Source organism: Alligator mississippiensis, chromosome 3 (assembly GCF_030867095.1).
Source record: "Alligator mississippiensis isolate rAllMis1 chromosome 3, rAllMis1, whole genome shotgun sequence".
NCBI classification, from domain to species: domain Eukaryota; kingdom Metazoa; phylum Chordata; order Crocodylia; family Alligatoridae; genus Alligator; species Alligator mississippiensis.
The window spans coordinates 249,662,213-249,675,554 of NC_081826.1; positions in this window are offsets into that span (position 1 = coordinate 249,662,213).

Sequence of the window (13,342 nt, forward strand, 5' to 3'; positions counted from 1 at the left end):
CGCAGCTGCCGCTGGAAGTGGGACGGGTGAGAGGGTGGTGGCATCGTCTCCGGCCTCCCGCGACAGCCACCCGCCCATGGTAGGCCCCTTCCCTGGGGAGAGGCAGCAGGGCCTCGTAAGGTTGCTCAACCCCCCGGTTAGGTGCTAATACCAAGAGACGCTCACCATTTTTCACCGCTATTTTAACTCAATCTGTCACTTTCTGGACATCTTTTGTTTCCTTTCAGGGTGGAGAGCATCCAAAGCACGAAAAAGGCACCTGCCTATATATAAAATATGTTCCTTTCATAGCCCACTGCCCTGAAAAGAGGCCTGCAAGGCTGACCCAGAGCCCCTTAAAGCAAAGGGTGCTCTTTCCATTGAGTGATGTGGGCTTTTGATCCAACTCTCAGTGTTATTTTCAGGGTAGTGAGATTATTAAAGGAACACATTTAATATAAACGCAGATCTCTGTCTTGTTGCTTGGATGTATTGCCTGTTTTGAAATGATTTAGCTGGGTTTTTTTGCTGTGTGCTTCAGGCCCTTTGGGTTAAGAGTCCTCGAAAAATCATTTTAGAAACTGAGCCTATTAAAACCAAATGTTTCTTTACAGTAGGGTCTTAAGATGATTAAGCCATGCAAATGGTGCGTACAACATTTTATTAGGTTTAAGCAGAACATAAAATGTCAGATATACCAATGTAGCCTAGGCTAGTATCATTTCAAGGAGTTTTATAACCATTACAGTCAAGTATGCAGAGTGAGGAGTTGTTTCATAAGCACTGAAAAGTCTTTTGCTCAACATAGGTCTAAAATATGCAAATAATGCTCTGCTCTAGTTAGTTATATTATAAAGTTTTCCAAATGTGCTGTTTCTGATTTGGTTGTAATTTACTGGGTGTGGAAACCTGACCAAGGCAAAGCTATTCTGTTAAATAGTCTTGACCTTAAGCATTCAACCAGCGATACTTCATTGTTCTTAAGATTCTGTTTTCTAAACTTCAATTTTTGCCAGCCTAGCTCTTTATATTTGAATATAAAGGAGTATATGTGAAATTTCCCAGGTATTTCTAAAAACAAAAGAGTCCACAGAAGTATCTCCATTAGTTCTATAGAAAGAAAGTTTTGTTAAAGTAAAGTTATTATTTTTGGAGAACGAGTAAGGCTATGTGCCCTGCCAGATGTGCTCTGAATACATCATTATGTTGACCAAATGTAGTATTTGTTTCTTTTCAAAAGGGAGTTTACTTACTAGGTCAGAGTTAAGGCTAGGTTGTAATAAAGTATGCAATATTTTATTCATGGTAAAAATTATTTGCTTATAATGTCCCTAATTATTGATTTCTTTGCTTTTAAGTGCTTGGGTTCTGAAAAATTGATAAATAAATACAATGTTATCACTCAGCAACATTAGGAGCTTAATTTAAAGATCAGTTAGTTTCTGCAATATATTATGAAAGCCATTTTTGCTAAGAAGAAATGACTTTGTTTTAAAAAAATAACATAGTGAAGTGAAGTGGAGTGAACACCAACTTGAAAGCCAGAACTCCTAAATTCTAATCCTAACTCTGGTGCTGTCTTGCTGGGTTGTCTTAGGCAAGGCACATAGACCTAAAAATACCTTCTTTAAAAAGTGGCTGGCATCATTAAGGCAGTAGAAGCTTTCCCAATTAATTACTTCAGCGAACATAGGATCAAACCTTAATTTTGGAAGTCATATTCCAGAAACAAAATGGAACATTTTTATATCTAGACCCTGGTGACTTCATGTGCAGCACCTCTGAAGATCAAGAACCTCTAATATTCGGGAATTCAACATTTGAGACCATTTTTGCAAATACAGGCTTCAGCCTCACTATATCCCAGTCTGTAAAACTAAGATAATACAATATAACTGCCTAACAGAAGTGGTATGAGAATCAATTGGTTAGCATTTCTGCTGTGTACAGTGCTAAACACGCACAAAGTTATATAATTATCATTAAAAGTATTATACAATTTGTTTTGTAACCTCCTTCCAGACTTACTTCTGTACTCATGGTAAGCTTATCTAACCACCTATGTCATATATGAAAATGAGATCTCTGTAATGTGTCACAATTTACAAAAAATGTTAACACTAACAACAGGCTAACAATATTTGGAAATCCTACATGAAATGCAATAAGGTCCTGAAGATAGGCCCTGTACCAGGACTCATTAAAGATAATTCTGAAACTGACACATTACCCTTTATATGCCTCTGTTCCTCCTTCCACCCTTTGCATATAGATTGTAAACTCTCCGAAGAAGAGCTGTTTCTAGATTTTTACAGTGCCTGTCAAAATGGGGCACTGATCTAAATTGGAGCACTTAGCTGCCACTGAAATAAAAAATAAATAAATAATAGCACATTACCTAGATTTGTGTTATCCTTTGAATACAGATATTTCCTGACAGTAAAATATATTATTAATGGAAGCTCCATTGGTTAGGACTTTTAAGATTAGACTGGACAAAAACTTTCAAAGAACAATCCTGCATCAACAGAGATGAACAGAATGATTTAAGGAGGTCTCTTCCATCTCTAATTTTCATTATTCAAGCTAAAGAAAAACGTCCTCGATGAACATACTGACCCATCTAGTAAATCTAAGCAACCGTATCGCAGTAAAGCTCTCCAATACAATAACGTTACAGTTTTAGAATTGATGGAATCAACATTAACAAACTCAATTTCACAAATTGCTTTTAACATGATTCAAACCCTGAGCAATTCACAGTGGTTTCCAATGCTATTTTAGCCACTTTGGGTTTTTAGTTACTTTTGGTTTCTTATGCTAAGAACTGTTGCTAAAGAAAATGAATAACAATTTACCATTGCCACTAACTGCTTCAATAACTGCTTCAGCATTTCAAAAGAGCTGTATACAACAATGGAATATTTCCAGGGAAGCTGTAACAGGGGACTTGAACCCTGTTAACAGGCAGAGAAGGAAGCAAAAGAAAGAAGAAAGGAGGGATAGAGGGAGTAGATAACTGCCAGAGAGAGAAGGCAGCGGCTCCCTTTAAAAGACTTCAGAGAAGTATGAAGGTGGAGGGGGGAGGCTGCTAATTAAGAGAAGAAGCACTCCTGGGGGTGGGGCGTGATTAGGAGATAGAAGGCAGGTGGCTGAACTTTAAAAAGGGAAGCCAAAAGCAGCGAAGGGAGGGGTACAAGCTACCTGGCTCAGGTAGGAAGCATGGGACAAGGTGATTTTGTGTATTTCAGGTCCCTAAAACCCCAGGAGGACTGGCCCTGGCTTTGCCAATGGGGATGATCTACCACATGGGAGAAGAGAGTATCGATAGGCTGGTGTGGTCGCATCAGGTAGACCCTGAGGCATTGCCATGGGTGACTGGTGCCTCCTGAGTCTGGGCGGGCACCAGCAGCTGATCACCAACTGGGGGGAGGGGGTCCCCAGCGGCCGATCACCAACCTCGGAAGTGCCAGGAGCAAAAACCAGAAATGCCGCCGGTGCTTCTTTTAGCACCCCCACTCCCCTGCCAGTGCCAATCTCGGGGGGGCACATGCCCCGCTACACATCACCAATGGGTGTTGCTGTGCAGTGAGAGCTCTGTGAGCAACAGGGGAGATGGCAAGGCAGAATGAAAAAGACTATTAAAGAGATGGGACTCCCTTTCAGCCTGTTTGACTGACTAACTGTTGAACCCCGGGTAGGGGTACGACAAAATATGGAGGGCAGTTGCCTGTGTTTCAGTTGATGTCCTGTGTTGTTAAATTTGTGAATAGTGACTTTGGGACTGAAAAGTCTGGATCCTGAAGGCAGAAGCCTGAACCCAGAGCACAGTTATAACACAAAAACTGACTTGTGGGTGCCACGCTGAAGTTTAAAGGAGGAAAGACCCTGTACAGGCACATCTCTAATTCCAGAATTCTCAATTGCCATCAAGTCATGGCAGGTGTGAACCTAGAGGCAGTGCAGGATTAGGGGTGGACAAAAAGGTGATTCCTCTTAAGTTCCAGGGCCCAGAGACTACATTATGAGAAGTAACAAAAAGGGGAGCAGTTACAGTGGTGCCAGGAATCAGCGAGGTCAACTTTGAAAATCACACCGAATGGAAGACCCAGAAAAGAACCCTAGGGATGACAAAACAGAAAATGGACTTGGAAAAGTTTTTTTAAATTGCCAACCCAGCAGCAAGAGGCCAACCAGCAAGTACAGAATTTGGTAGCACAATTGCTACAGACTCAGCAGAATCTGGCAGAACAACAGGAACCCTTGTTCACATGACAATAGATGATGTTTGAAAAATTCTCGTGATCTACCCAACAGCAGTCGGATGGGGGAAGGAGAGTAAAAGCCAGTCCGCAAGGATTTGTGCCTCCCAAAATGACTAAAGAAGATGATTTAGAAGCATTCTTAGAGATTCTAGAGAGGTCAGCTAAGACAACTGGATGACAGAAGGCAACCTGGGCTGCCCAACTGGGCCCCCTGTTGATAGGAGAGTGACAAATACTGGACACTCCAAAAAAAAAAGAAGCCACGCAATATCAGAAGGTAAAGGAGGCAGTGTTACACTACCTCGGCATATCGCTGGAGTACCACAGACAGAAGTTTCGGGACTGCAAGTAACAAACAATGCTCGAAGCTTGTCAGAGGGGACAGGTATTACAGGATATCAAGTGCAAGTGATGGAGTCCACAGAAAAAGAGGAAATCAGACTCAAGCAATTCATACGGTACCTGGAACAAGAAGCATGAGACTGGGTATGCCAACACAGCCCCTCAATAGTGGAAGTGGCAGGTGGAGGCTTTTGAGGAGGTCAGGGACCTAGCTAAGAAACAAAGGTAGCAATGGGAAAAAAGAAGCAAGGCCCAGGCACCCAAAAATATCTAAGAAAAAGGATCTGGACCCCAAACTGCATACCAGCCCAGCCTCTGGCTTCTTTACTTTTCATTCCATCCAGGAAGAGCACACACCAACTGCTGAAACTTCCTTAGCCTGATGAACAGTTTTTGAACCTGAAAGCTTGCTTAATAATTGTTTTCCAACTATTTAAGTTGGTCTAATAAAAGATATCAGATTCACCCAAAGAACCTTGGACCCCAAAGAGGAGTTTGAATAGATGCTATGAATGTGGCTACCTATGCCCATTCCTGCCAAGAACAAGAAGAGGGAAGACCACACATCCAGGAAAGCACTATGCTACAGTAAAGGGAAGGGGGATTAGACTCGGAAAAAGAGAAAATATACTGTAGTTACATGGAACTAAAAAGGGGAAGATGTACCCAGCATAAGCAGAACAGTGTCAGGCCCATCATCAAAATTGAGATGGAAGGGCAGAAGGCTAAAACAGTAGTAGTCTCTGAATTTGCCCAGACAGTGGTGAAAACACACCTACTATGGGAAACAGGCCTAAAGATAATAGACAGACACAACCTCATGTATTTTTAAATGGGGAAAAGTTTCCATATGATCGGGTGTGGATCACCCTAAAAGTAAGGGGCCATGGTCACATTAATTTAGCTTGTGTTGCTCAAAGACTCATATACCCAATGATTTTAGGGTGTGACTGGCCCCAGCTTTAAGAAGTAATACAAAGGGTGACCCAGGGTGAAGCATCGTCAAGGAGGGGAGGCGAGAGGACCCAAGGAACTACAGGCCGATCAGTCTGACCTCAATCCCAGGAAAAATCCTCCAAAAATTTCTCAAGTGCACATGTAATCAGCCAGCACAGTTTTGTTGCAGGTAGGTTATGTCTGACTAACCTCATCTCCTTCTACAACCAGGTTACTCACCACCTGGATAAGGGAGATGAGGTCGATGTCATTTACTTGGATTTTAGGAAGGCCTTTGACTTTGTGTCCCATGAGGCTCTCAAGGTGAAACTAGGGGACTATGGGCTCAACAATTCAACAGTCACATGGATGGGAAACGGGCTGCAGGAGTGGACCCGGAGAGTACTAATAGACGGATCTGTGTCAACCTGGTGGAAGATAGCCAGTGGAGTCCCCCAGGGTTCAGTACTTGAACCAGTGTTTTACAACATCTTCATCAATGATCTGAATGTAGGGGTGAAAAGACCGCTGGCAAAGTTCACAGATGACACTAAGCTCTGGGGAAGTGCGACCATGCATCAGGGTAGGCTGACGATCTAGGTGGACCTAGACAGATTAGTTAGATGGGCGGACCAGAACCAGATGCAGTTCAGTACTGAGAAGTGTTCTATCTGGGGAGGAAAAATCCGCAACAAACTTACAGGCTAGGTGATGCTACGCTAGCTAGCACCACGTCCGAAAGAGACCTGGGGGTCATAATTGACTATAAAATGAATATGAGACACAAGTGTGATGCTCCAGTTAGAAGAGCAAACTACACTGGCATGCATCAACCATTACATCTCAAGCAAAACTAAGGAAGTTATTCTTCCACTCTGCTTATCATTGCTGAGGCTGCAGCTGGAGAACTGCGTCCAGTTCTGGGCATCACACTTCGAGAAGGATGTGGAAAAGCTTGAGAGAGCCCAGAGAAGAGCCACTCATATCATTAGAGGCCTGAAGAGCAAGCCATACGGGGAAAGGCTGACAGATATGGGACTATTCACCCTAGAAAAGAGAAGACTGCAGGGGGATTTGGTGGCAGCTTACAAATATATCACGGGAGAGCGCCAGGGTGAACAACTATTCACCAAAGTGCCCCAGGGGAAAACCAGGAGCAACAGTTATAAACTCCTAGAAGAAGGTTTCAGATTGGATATAAGGAAAAACTTCTTCATGGTTCGTGTGACCAGACTCTGGAATAGACTCCAAGGGGTGGTGCAGGTACCTACCCTGGAGATCTTCAAAAGGGCACTGGACACGCACCTTGCTGGGGTTATTTGACTCCAGCAGTCTTTCCTGCCTAGAGCAGGGGGGCTGGACCCAATGATCTCACAAGGTCCCTGCCAGCCCTAAACTTCTGTGAATGTCAGAGGCAAAAGGAAAGGATCCAAGAGGACATCCTAGGGGGGTTAGTCAGGGAAACCCCAGAACCTCCCATGGCAGAGACACCCTTGGAGAAGATGGACATGAGCACAGTCCTGGAAGAGGGAGACTTCCAACTAGAACAAACCAGAGAAAAGGGGTTTAAGTATGCTTTTGGGGAACACCTGACTCGGGACAACAGAGAGGTCCTCTCCCCAAAGTTGATTAAAACAACACCATGATTAGAGGTAAAAAATGAAATGCTTTGTTATGTGGAAAAAGGGAAAGTAGGCAGAGAGGAGATAGAAGAGAGAGAGGGCAGTGGCTCCTTCAAGAGATTTTAGAGAAGGTTGGAACAGGCTGCTGCTAATTAAGAGAAGCACACCTGGTGGGAGTGGGAGTTGGTGTTTAGGAGAGAGAAGGCAGCCAGCTGAGATTTAAGAAGGGAAATCAGAAGCAGTAAAGGGAGAGAGTATGAGCTGACTGGCTCAGGGAAGAAGCCTGGGAGATTGGTGTGGGGCAAGGCAGCTCCATGTATTCCAGGCTGAAACCCCAAGAAGACTGGCCTTGCCAACAGGGACAACATACCATATGGGAGAAAAGAGCAGTGACTGGTCAAGGACATGGTCACATCAGGTAGACCCAGGGTGGGTAATTATTTAGGGTTGAGGGCCACTTAAGGAGTTTGGTGAACTGCCATGAACCAGGTCAGCACCCTCCCCCCGCCCCGACAACTCACCAAAACTCCCGAAGTGGCTGTTTAACGCTCAGCCAGGCAGCCGGGATAGGACTATGAGCAGGTGGGGAGCAGTATCCTGACATCCAGGAGCAGGACTCGTGGGCAGGCAGGGCCGAGCTGGACCTGGGATTGCAGAGCCGTGACAGCATGGGGCTAGGGTAGAGCTACAGTCTGCTCCCTGCATTCCCCTGTGATGTGCACCAGTATCACAGGCAGGGTTATGTGGGGAGTGGATTGAGGCTCTGCCCTGGGTCCTGACTCCACACTTTCCCCACCCCACAATCCCAGGGTCTCCATGGAGACTGGCCAGGACCCATACAGGCAGGGCACGTAGCCAGGCAGATGGGATGGGGCTGAGGGCAGGTGGGGAGCTGTGTCTGGGAGCAGGATGGGTGGGATCTTGGAACGGTGACAGTGAGGAGGCAGGGCCTGAAGCAGAGCTGTGATCCACTCCCCGTACACCCTTTCTGTGGAATTGGCACCTATTGCAGGGATGTGCGGGCAGTGGATTATGGCTCTGCCCCAGGCCCCAGTCCTGCACTGACACCGCCCCTCAATCCCACCCCATCCCACCCACGATCAAGGCCCCATCCACCCATCTCACTCTCAGATGCTGCTCCCTGCCCACCCGCAGCCCCATCCCAGCCGCATGCCATACCCACATGGGTCTCACAGCCAGTGGTGGGTGCAAGGCGAATGGGCTGGGATGTCTGGGCAGTGGGGCTGGATCTGACAGCTGCAGCAGTGGCAGCCAGAAGGATTTGCTGCCACTGGAGCTACTGGGAAGCAAATCTGGCCACCGCACTGCCGTAGCCCTTCTGTGCATCCAAGGGCAGCAGGATTGGCCACATGCACCACAGCCTGAGCCTGAGCTTGTCTCTCAGTCCCATACCCGGGCCGGGTGGGACTGAGAGACAAATTCCCTTGGTAGGCTGGATCTGGCCAACAGGCCATATTTTGCCCATCCTTGAGGTAGACCCTGAGGCATTGCTGTGCAGTAAGAGCACTGTGAGCACAGCATAGGGGAGATACCACAAGAAAGAAACAGCGAGGCATAGCGAGAAAGACTGTTAAAGGGATAGGGCTCCCTTTCAGCCAGTATGATTGATGAACTGTTGTACCCCAGGTGCATCAGAGCAGACTCAATTAATCTAACTAGTGTGCTCCAGCAGCTTCTGCATCCTATGTATCAGCATCCCTGCGCATCAAAATGGTGGCTTATTCGACAAGCTTTAGTTAAAGCACCCCCACCCTGTTTTGAAGTGCAGGGGTGCCGATACACAAGACACTGCAGGCGCTTTAATTAAAGTGTCTCTCTGAGAGCCACTGTAATTAAAACACTCATCCCTGGAGCACATGTAAAAATGCCCTTTGGGACTGAAAGGGCTGGATCCTGAAAGCAGAAACCTGAACCCAAAGCACAGTTGTAACAGGGAGACTGATAGAGACTTGTGGGTGCCACACTGAAGCTTTAAAGAAGGAAAGACCCTGTACAGGCATGTCTCTAATTCAAGAATTCTCAGTTACCATCAAGTCATGGCAGGCATGAACCTAGAGGCAGTGCAGGGTAAGGGACAGATGGAAAGGTGACTCCTCTTAAGTTCCAGGGCCCAGAGCCTACATTATGCGAAGTTACAAAAAGGGGAGCAATTAAAGAAGCCAAATACAAATAAGTGCTGTAACCAAACCAGAACACCCTTGTGTAAGTCTCATGGGGCTGTCAGTTGGCACACTTATAACCAGCCTACCATTTGGGCTATAGAAAACTTCCTTCATTTGTGGAATTTACACACTCATTGAAGTCAATGTACCTTATCTGAAATTAAAAAGGAGGGTTTCTGTAGTGAACCTCAGCAGCAGTGAAATCATAGACCACATTCTGTCCTAGCTGAAATTAGTGTCATAAACCCTGTCATGGTTTGTTGCTTAATTTAAATATTTCCACTGATTTCTTTTAGGATAAGAGTTTGCACCAATGTCATACAGCAAAGGAAAAATAATGTTTACACTCCTGCTATTTTGCATTAGTGAACTCCATAGTTGTAATTCATCCACTGGTAAAGCTGTTGTTATTCCAAGGTAGAGTTTCAAATATTGATAAAAGAGCTTCAATCTTTATCTTTTCTATCTTTACCTCTGCAATCTTTATTCTTGCAATGCTTTTATGAATTAAAGTGTTGTTATCTGCATTTATATATCAGTGGTGCTCAATTAATGTTGTTGCTGTTCTCCCACTGCTAAGTTTCTGAACTTGTGAGGAACTCGCCAGATCAGATGATATGGCTCCACAGACCATATCTTGGTCCTCACTGCTATGGATTGTGAAAGTAAGTGACGTTCCAAAGGCTACACAGTGAATGAATGTCAGGACAGGGAACCAAGGTTTCTGTTTCTCTAGTCTGTACCTATACTACATTGTTTACATACCACCATATGTTTGCCCTTGAGTATTCAATAATTCAAAGAGTAGATTCAAGAGGAAGTGAACCCAAGAGATTAGGAAAAAGTATTTCTTATGGGTATTTCATTTCATGACTACCCAGTCAAGGTTTATTTCATCTTCTGATAACTAGTGTTGGAAACAGGGCTACATAGATCACTGATACAATAAAGCAACTCTTGCTTTCTGGTTTTTTTTAAGTAATTTCTCCACAGATAATGTATGCTCTGGTACCATATACCTTTCTTTGTTCTACTTTTTAAAATGTAACAATTTTTTTCTTTCAAGTTTCAGACTTTGTTCATATCCTTCAGTTTTCTTTCTTATTTTACATAATTTTTCCACATTTAAGTTAATATGCATTAAAAGTAATTTGGGGTAAGAATTATGTGCAAATCCTGGTACCAGTGTGTGGCACAATTCCCACTGACTTCCCAAGGGCAGGATTCACCCTATATTTGTATTTTTCTAGAGCTATGAATACATATGATGATAGCATATATAGCTATACATTCAGTATACTATTACCATTATACTGAAGTATAGCTATATGTGCTATAGTGGAAGACATCAAGAGAAGATCCAGAACAAGGAATTGGATTATTGGGGCTCCAACAACAATTAAAAAGGACTTATCTGACATAAAAGATACAAACAGAGTGCCATTTTAAATATTAACCTAGTTTAATCATTCCTAAACCTACTCATATGTTCATAAGAAAATCATCATGAAAAAATAGCCTCTGTAGACAACAGAGCAAAAGTCATTATAATAACAGATTGTTATGGTATCACACAAGTACATTATTATTAAGTTCTCTAGTAGTCAGACATCAAAAACATAAATAACCACATTAACCCTATAGTTTCATTAATACTTGCAAATAAGAATCTAGTTCAAAGCATAATGATGTCTCAAATACTTTTGTACCAGATATCAGCCAGGGCAGAATTATGCCTCATTTTATGTATTTGTTGTAATCCTGAAAAAGTGAGCTTTTTCAGCTAACCAAATCAGATTCTTCTCTTACTCATGCTGATGTAAGTCCAGAATAACGCCATTGATTTTTGATAAAATTTACATTCGTAAGTGCTCAAGATACTTTTAATAATGGAATAGGGGCCCTGTAGTAATAGGGGCCTAGGAAATATCCATTATATCTGTATGCTTATGTCTGTTGTTTATAGGCCCTCTGTACATGTACAGGTAAAGCTGAGATGAGATCTAATGAGCGATACGCACAATCACACGTCCTTCCATGCCACATCTTCATGGCAGGAGGCTTGACTCTGGGATCACGGATTTGATCCCATCATCTTTATTGCTAATGCAGGGGAGCCTGATCCCAGGCTCCCCCTGCACCATCTAGAAGCAAGTTTCCATGGCTGGGAACCCCCTCATTCATTTCATTCACAAGTCCTAGTAATTTTCTTATCCAAAAATTGATAGGGTGATAGTGGGCAATGTACAACAAGATGTTTAGAGATTTTTCTCAGCAGACTGTATGGATATAAAAGTCAAGAATAAAACTGACTACATGCAACATGATACTGAAGCAGGCCAGTTATCCTTTTCATCTGGTACCCTGGTTCTAAGTCTATGCTTCCTGCTTTATGGTAAAGTGAAAACACCTTATAATGAACCAAACTGTGCAAACTTAAACAATGGAAGGAAATTTCTTCCTGAACATTGTTCTTAGCCATCATACTATGAAGCATGATTTTTTCCTTACCTAATCAAGTTGTAATTGCTCATAAATCAGCTGCAAAAAAGGTGAACAAAAGCAGCATAGAACCCTCTGCTTTCTCCACATGGAAAAAAAAAAGTTTGAGTAAATTATCCAATTAAAAAAACTGTGGTCAAGAAAAAAAAATAGAACCCCTTACTTTCAACACCTGGTGCCACTGATTTGCCATACTTTCAGTGGCCAAAATGTTTTCACATAGATTTCTACAATCAAACAACATACGTTTGTGAATAAACAATGATTGACCAGAATTCAACTGTAGCAGGCTCCAGCAATCTACCCAGTGTCAGAGGTCCCCAGTGGTCAGACCCACCTTCTCATAACCCCTGCTCCCCACTTTGCCTCCTATCTCTTTCCTGCCATGACTTGATCTTTTAAGAGTTTTAATTTGGGAGACTGTTGGCAGAGATAGAGATGGGATAGGTTTTTCCCAGGTGTCTTAGCTTGGTACGCTATCCTCCAAGCTCCTCTGTCCCGAACTCTATAGGGGCTATGTCTACACAAGACACTGACTGCTTAGTTGTTACGATGCAGTCATTTATTACTTGTCATTTATACTGTTGGCTACAAATGTCCAACTCGGGATCCTTAAAATTCTAGTTTATTAGGCGGATTGAAACACTGTAATCATAGACCTTGGGGCTGGTCCCCACACACACACAAATGCACACACATACACACACACAGTAGCAGGCTACAGAGTCAGGTATACCTATCCTACAAGCTCTGGAGTCTGTCGTTGAGGCTTCTTTCAGCGTGGTGTTATCTTCCAGAAGGGGGTCACCGGCTGGTCCTTCTGGCTGGACAGTTCTGGTCGAGTTGGAGATCAAGAGGGCGCCACTGAGGGTCACTTTTCGCTGCCTTTTATCTGTCCTGGGCAGACTTTGGTGACTCCCCAGTTTTCAGGTTTGCCCAATCCAGGGGTCATTGACCCTTGTGGGACTTCCCCCCCTCAGTGGCTACTGGACGGCATCTGTCAGCCCCAGGGGTCGTCCGCATATACGTGCAGGTTTGGGAGTCCGTTGATGAATTTTGAATAGGGCTCTGGGAGCAGTTGTTCTGGAGATAGCCCAAAAGTTGGTCCCTGGCGTTGATTAACTCAGGCCAGGGCTTCTAGCCCTTGAACAGTGACATTTAGAGATTTCCCGGTTGTTACATTGTCTTCTATTGAGCTCTTCCCTTGGCTGATCTGCAGCTTCCAGGTGTTAATTGCTGTGTGCTATCTTGTTACACATTCAATCACTGATTCACTTGCTCTTTCAGGGGCCAGCCTGATACAGAGAAGGACAGTTTGATTCCTGCCCTTGTTAACATTGTTACAATGTATAACTTACTAAAACACATTTAGTTGAAAGTTGAAAGGTGAGGAGTATAAAATATAAGCTACAAATGCCATGGCACACAAATAGATAAAAATACCAAACTACAAGGGGAGATACAAAATGCACACATACAAATTTTAAAACACAATTCCTTATCTTAAAGTGAA